We start from the raw sequence: 8,218 nt of genomic DNA on the forward strand, positions 1-8,218 counted from the left end.
GGCACTCTCGTAAATGCTGTTAATAATATCAATGTACAGTTCTTAATCCATTTAGAACCACTGAGGTGCAGGCAGAATCAAATGCTTTTTCGGAATCTACGATACGAATCCCAAGCTGAGTGGCGGATCATATTATTTACGATTTGGGGATCATACTTCTTGTACGATTTGGATGTGGTCCATTGTGTTGTATCCACTGTGAAATCCCGCTCGTTCTCTAGGCTGGGCGAAGTCCAGGGTCTGTTGCTGCCGATTAGCGAGTATCTTCGAAAACATCTTAGGCCTCGGTCCCGCTGCGCTCGTTGGCGCGGGCGGCAATGTCGCGAGTTCCCCACCAGCAGGGTAATCCTCGCGAGCCGGTCCCCCCTGGCGGCACAGCTGACTACACGCTGTGGCGCGTCAGCCGCTATGGGACACAAGAAAATGGTGTTCCCTAGCGTTGACGCGTCACGTGGTGTGGCTGTGAGCCAATGGGGACGGGAGGCTTCGGGAGGAGGAGAGGCTTCGGGGAGCGGGGAGGAGTGTGGAGTGAAAGCAGGTGAGTGCCTGTCTGTGTGTGTGTCTGAGTGCGTGCGTGCCTGTCTGTGTGTGTGTGTGTGTCTGCCTCTGTCTGTGTGTGTGTGTGTGTATGAGTGCGTGAGTGTCTGCCTCTGTCTGTGTGTGTGTGTGTGTGTATGTGTGTGTGTACCTGTGTGTGTGTGTATATGAGTGCCTGTGTGTGTGTTTTACTTACCCTCAGCAGCTCCAGCCCGAGTCCGTGGAGGGAGGGGGGGGAAGAGTAGCGGGTCCCTCCGCTCAAGCCACGCCCCCCCTCCCAGTCAATCCTCCCACTCCCGCCCACCTCCCGCTCCATACAGACCGCATATCGCGGTCTGTGTAGTGTCAGCGCACCGCCTGTCAGCAGTGCGGGCGCGCTGACTCTGGGAGCGGGGCCTTAGCCTTACTCAACATGCAAATGAGGCCAGCATGGCAAGTAAGGCCTCAAACTCCAAATATGGAACTCACGGAAAAGCAATGGCCCTCATTCTCTGGAGACTGTATTGTCCCCGGGCTTGACAGCATTCAGGAAGAAGACATGAAGCTAGAAGGTGCTAAGAATCCCTGGAGGTTAAACAAAAGCGGTCATTTAAACCTAAATCTGGCTACCTACAACTCCCGGACTCTCTCCAGTGGAGCAGCACTGCAAGAACTGGAGGACGAACTTGAAAAGATCAAAATGGGATATTGTTGGTCTTACTGTCCAAGAAGCAATAAAGAATGCCTCATTGAGCTCAAAAGTGGACACCTATTGTATTACTGAGGTACAGAACATGGAAGAATCATTAAGCAATCTCAAGACGCAATAATTGAATATGCAGAACTGAGCAAGAAGATCCGCAAACGTACATTATACCTACAAATAACGTATGCAGTTTTTCAAAGCTACAAAGATGTAGTGGTAAAACTGTGAGCACTGTTATTTTCCAATGTTACGTCTGGCGCAAGCCCAACACTGCACAGCACCCAGTCAGCACCATCCCAACTGGCAAGCATGGTGGTGACATCATCATGTTATGGGGACGCTTCTCTTCAGCAGGGACGGGGTAGCGAGTCAGGATAGAGGGGAGATTGGTTGGTGCAAATTACAGGCGAATCCTTGAGGAAAACCTGCTTGAGTTTAGCCAAGACTCTGACACTGGGGAGAAATTCACATTTCAGCAGGACAATGACCTGAAGCAGAGGGCCAAAGCCACACTGGAGCGGTGGAACAAGGGAATTAATGTTCTTGAGTGGCCCAGTCAAAGTCCTGACTTGAATCCAATGGAACATTTATAGCTAGGCATGAAGATTGCCGTCCGCCGACAATCCCCAACAAACATCAGAACTGGATCAATTTTCCCATGAAAAATTAGAAGAAATGTCCCCATCCTACTGTGCAAAGCTAGAGACCGATCCAAAAAGACTCCTAGCAGTAATTGCAGAAAAAGGGGCTTCTACCAAGTACTGATTTATGGGGCTGAATTCTTATGCAACCATATGATGTTATTGTGTACATTTCCTTTGCTGACATGTAACTTTGTTCTTATATGACAGGGTTCTACTAAATGGTGTCAGTGCAGCAGAAGAGGACCAAGGAGTTAGTTTTTCAGGGCAATTTTTAAAGGGGGTCCAAGCCCTATATGACACACCTACAGGTTTTTTTTAAATGCCAGGGGAGGGGAGTTAAACCAAATTAAGATTTCTAATGGTACCAGGCAGGGTTGCTCACTGTCCCCCTTGCTCTTTGCGTTAACAATTGAGCTGCTGGCAATTAAAATCAGGGGGGAAAAACAACATTCAGGGTAACAAGATCGGCCAGGAAAATTTCAAATTATCTTTGTTTGCCGATGATATTATTTTGACAATCTCTAATCCTCTGACTTCTCTTCCTAATTTACAAGAGCAGCTTTCTAGGTTTGGCTTGTTTTCAGGTTATAAAATTAATTCGGCCAAGTCAGAGGCTTTAAATTTAACTTTATCAAATATTGAGGTAAAATGAATTAAATTTTCAATTATCACTGGAATAATGTAAGACTGAAATATTTAGGGATCTTTCTCACAAAAAACTATCAAGCCCTTTATAAATATAATTACCCAGAGCTTTCCACTAGAATAAAACGGGATCTTTTGCTTTGGAGGGATCATCAAATCTCCTGGATGGGTCGGATTATTTCAGACAAGATGAATGTCCTCCCGAAACTGCTTCACTGTTTTCAGCCACTACCAGTCGCCATCCCGATAAAATATTTAAGACATTTACAGAATAAAATTCTGCAGTTTATAAGGGGTAACAAAAGACCAAGAGTGGCAAGATCAGTTATGCTCACAGAGGAAGAGGGGGTCTGGCGGTCCCTGATATTAGGAAATACTATTTAGCCTCCCACTTGAAACAGTTAATCTCTTGGCATTCCCAAGAAAATCAATATCGAGGGTAGTTTTAGAAAATATTTTTAATAGCTCCGCAGAGCTCTCGGCCCTTCTGTGGAATAAGAAGCCAGCGAGATGTTCTAGACTAGATATTTTTGATTCGGCAGTAATAACATTTTCCCTCAAAATTTGGCATAGGGTCAAAATCTACTATCAATTCTTTTCAGCTCCCTCGAGATGTACCCCAATATTTGACAACCCGAATTTTGGGCCGGGTTGGTTTACTGGTACTTTTGATCTATGGAAGCTTAATGTTAGAGAAGTCGGGGATATGCTTTTGAATGGTAAATTATTACGTTCCAGCGATTTTCGCGTAGAGATACTCTTTCACGGGTGCTGAGGTGTTCAGATTTTTGCAAGTCACCCATTATCTTAGGCGGTTGTCTCCGGATGGGTCTTTCCCAGAGTGCTCTGTGTTCGAAGAACTATGTAGGAATAGAAACGACCAGCGAGGTCTCATTTCTATACTGTACCAGGTTTTTTTTATTTCGGGAATTAAAAGCCCCCCTGCACACACCGCTATATGGACCAGTGGGCCCAAGATTTCCAGATAGAGATGCCCTGGGAAGATTGGCAAGATTTGTGGGTCAATGCAACGAATACTTCACTTTGCGCAATATCTAAAGAGAACATTTATAAAGTTATTTTCAGACGCTATCTGACACCTCAGAGGTTGAGGCAGATTTATCCAGCGACCACGAATCTTTGTTGGAGGGGCATGCTGTGGTGTCGGAGATATGGCCCATATCTGGTGGTTTTGTCCCAAAGTACAGAGATTTTGGGTAATAATGCAGAACCTGGTTCGAGAAACTATTGACTACTAGAACCGATTATAATGGTCCTGGGCAAGCCGTTAGATTATTTAAACGAAAACAAATCTAAAGTATTGATACATATCCTGACCGCGGCGAGACGTGCAAATCGCAGGGGCCTGGAAAAAGCCCCTCCCCCACTCCAGGAGCGAGATTATCTCGAGAGTAAACGAGGTGCAAACTATGGAAAGACTAACAGCCTATGTGAGACACAACCTAAGAACATTTCTAAAAGTTTGGGAGCCCTGGTAGGGGGACTAGGAGAATTCTTTTGATACTGTGGGCCGAGGGTGGTTTCTTCTCTCAGAGAGTCGGTTATCCTGTGTGGAGTGGTAGTTGTCTAGCATCGTTATATTTATGTTGTTGTTTTTTTTTTTTACTCCGGTGTAAAATTTTTGGTACCCCCCCCTTTTCTCTATGTCTGCCTCCCTTTCCCCTATGTGTATCAAAAAAGTGTAAATACAAAATAAGTTACAAAAAAAAAAACCAGTGTGCTAGAGCCTGTTTCAGAAGAGGACGGGGATGTGACTTTGTAAATGGTTGCTATAGAAACAAATACCGCTTGTTACATTATAATACATTTAAAAATGTAATTCAGGGTTAGTTTAAAACAAATACTACAAGTATTTTCTCATAGCACAGAACTGACTTATTTTTAAAAAAAAACACACATATAGGATATTGTTTGTTCTGCAGCTTTCAGTGCACTTTTCACATGGATCATTGGTTTGCACCGGTCAAATATATGTGTGTACATCTCTGACCCTTATTGTTATTATAGATTTACACGGAGTATGATTTATTGGTTATATTAGTGCAGTAGTTGTGAACCCCGAGAGAGCGAGCAGTAAGGAAAGGCACTCCATAACATAGGTACAACCAAGGCGATTGGCAAACGGGGACTGGTGTCTGTGTCTGTGTCTGTGTCTGTGTCTGTGTCTGTGTCTGTGTCTGTGTCTGTGTCTGTGTCTGTGTCTGTGTCTGTGTCTGTGTCTGTGTCTGTGTCTGTGTCTGTGTCTGTGTCTGTGTCTGTGTCTGTGTCTGTCTGTGATTTTTCTAAATACAAAATTTGTTTACCTACTTACCCGAGTGCTGCCCTCTGATTTCGCGTCAAAACGGTATTTTATATATATACACACACACACACACACACACACACACACACACACACACACACACACACACACACACACACACACACTACCGTTTTGACGCTAAATCAGAGGGCAGCACTCGGGTAAGTAGGTAAACAAATTTTGTATGTAGAAAAATGACACAGCAAACCGACGTTTCGGTCCCCCAACGGGACCTTTCTCAAGGCGGCGCCGCCTTGAGGGGGACCAAAACGTCGGTTTGCTGTGTCATTTTTCTACATACAAAATTTGTTTACCTACTTACCCGAGTGCTGCCCTCCGATTTCACGTCAAAACGGTATCGCATATCTTATTATTATTTATGGGTTTAGCACCTACCTATAAGGATTTACCAGTGGAGTGCCGGCTGACACCTGAGAGATAGATATATATATATATCTCAAATAAAAATATCGCTTGTGAGCACATTCACATGTCTTAGACAGGTCTGCAACGCTGACTTTCACCATTACCGGCTAGCATACAGTGCTTCCGCTGCAGCAAGGGATTCTGGGAAATTACATGCAAATGAGCACACAGTGTCACCTTTTGCTTCAAATCCATTTTGGATACACACACACACACACACAATATATACAAATCAACAAGAAAGAACTTATAAAAATGAAGTTAAAACATAAAACAGAAAGTCAGCCATGTCATGTCAGCAGCAGAGAAAGTCCCCCCGGCTATCCCCGTGTCTGCGTGTGCCAAGACAGCAGAGCGGTCATTAACGAGATTAAAAGGAGACCGTGCGATTAGGACGGGAGGGGAGGGGGCCCGTAACAAACCCGGCTAATCCCCACTGAAGAACATCCTGCCAGTGATCTCCAGTTAGGGAGATCAACGCCTGTTAACAGGATCACTTGTGCTAAAGCTGATCCCGGCTGGCAGCGAGGATCCAGCCATGTGCTGGGGCTGCAGTGACACAGCCCCGGGGTGTGAGCGTTTCTCTCATATAATGTCCCCCTCAGCGGGTCCTGCTCTTTATCTAAAAAGACAAGTGTTTTTCTAGTGTTAAAACACGGGGTTTTCTTCCTCTCCAGTTTGTGGCGTTACCATGGAGACACCTTTAGACTACACTGGGCTCAGCGCCATTTAAATCTCCCGGACACTCAGTACCTCACGTGTTTATATTTCCTGAACGGCGTGTCAGATTTCAAAAATAAAAACGGCGTTAGAAACGGCGACTTTAAACTGTAGGAGTGAAGAGTCAGACCGACCGATATTCTAGCGGGCCCAAAACAGACGAAGCAAGAGCTGGGGCGTACCAGCAAGGGGGGTGGAGTTGTGGCTAAAGTGAGATCATTGGTTGACCGCTGGTTAAAATGTCCACAAGTTGAGTTAAAAGTTAAAGTGTTACTAGATTCAAAATAAAAAAGGAAATAATGTATATAACAGAAGGAGACACTCGTATAAGAAACCCGCTGTATTAGGCATGAAAGAAATGTATCTTATGTGTGTGTGTGTGTGTGTGTGTGTATATGTGTATATATATATATATATATATATATATATATATATATATATATATATATATATATATATATATATATATATATATATATATATATATATATATATATATATATATATATATATATAACTTCCAATAAAAAGAGGTTTAAAAAAAAGAAAGAAATGGCGATTTTAAATAAAAAAAATACAAAAATTAGGTTTGAATCAGGTCGTCTCCGGCATCCCGGGATACCACAGACGGTAGTGCCTGTAGCAGCCACGGGTGGGCACAAGACACAGCGGTTTTTAAAAGCATGCGCTTCTCCAAAAAGTATCTCGGAGAGCAGGGGGTCCCCGGAGCTGAAGTTAACGAGCCCCTGTTTCACACCTAGAGGGGGAATATGTTTTCATTTTTTAGAGGCAATAGTGCTTAAACGGGATTAGCTGTGCCGCTGAACTATACGCCCGATTCATACTCCGTCCTGATGTATACTCCGTCCCACAATGAGCAGCCACTTTACAGGGAATAAGGGCCATGTTGAGACAAAATGTAGAGTGTAAGCTCTCCGGATCAGGACTCATTAGCTCTCTGTATCTGTCTGTGCGTGTCTGTCCTTATTTGTGTGTCATTCTGTGTCATTTACATCTCTCTGTCCCCCGTTGTACTGCGCACCACGTGTTAGAATAGTGGTATGTGCCATTTGCAGTGGGTGACGAGACTTCCAGCCACTGACGCTTTTAAATCCCCTGCATAAAATATCTAACGCAATGATACACACAGTGCACACACATTATCCCAATGATACACACAGTGCACACACATTATCCCAATGATACACACAGTGCACACACATTATCCCAATGATACACACAGGGCACACACATTATCCCAATGACACACACAGTGCACACACATTATCCCAATGATACACACACAGTGCACACACATTATCCCAATGACACACACAGTGCACACATTATCCTAATGATACACACACAGTGCACACACATTATCCCAATGACACACACAGTGCACACACATTATCCCAATGACACACACAGTGCACACACATTATCCTAATGATACACACACAGTGCACACACATTATCCCAATGATACACACAGTGCACACACATTATCCCAATGATACAAACATTATCCTAATGATACACACACAGTGCACACACGTTAACACAATTATACACGCACACACGGAAATACAGAGTCTAAACACAGACATATATATATACATATATATATATATATATACATATATACATATACATATAGGGTTTTTGTCACTTTTTTTACTCACCATAACTTAACTCAGTATGGTAAGCCCCATCCTTTAGCTTCTCTGCATACCCAGTTTACCAACCCCATACTGATGAGACCCATAAAGGTCGAAACAGCTGTCTGTGGGTGGGTTTTCTGGGTATGCACCTTAACCCTGGCTGTGCTCAAGGCTGTGACCATGCAGCAAGCTTAAGCCTATAGGGAACCATGTTAAAAATGTTTTTTGAAGCAAAAAGTGGCACTGTGTGCTCATTTGCATGTCATTCCCCAGAATCCCTTGCTGCAGTGGAAGTGCTGTGTGCTGGGTGATAATGGTGAAAGGCGGGGTTGCAGACCTGCCTAAGACATGCAGATGAGCATACAGTTATATATATATATATATATATATATATCACACAGATTTATATATATATATATATATATATAATCACACACACACACGCAAACATGCAAGCAGACCCACACATAGTTATACACTGCTCAGTGTGTAATCACGCTTGCACAGAGCTTGCAATGTAATGGTCGCCTCCTCAAGGTGGAAGATGCGCAGGAAGCCTGATCCCTCTCCGCTG

This window comes from Ascaphus truei, unplaced genomic scaffold (genome assembly GCF_040206685.1).
Source record: "Ascaphus truei isolate aAscTru1 unplaced genomic scaffold, aAscTru1.hap1 HAP1_SCAFFOLD_937, whole genome shotgun sequence".
Lineage (NCBI taxonomy): Eukaryota > Metazoa > Chordata > Amphibia > Anura > Ascaphidae > Ascaphus > Ascaphus truei.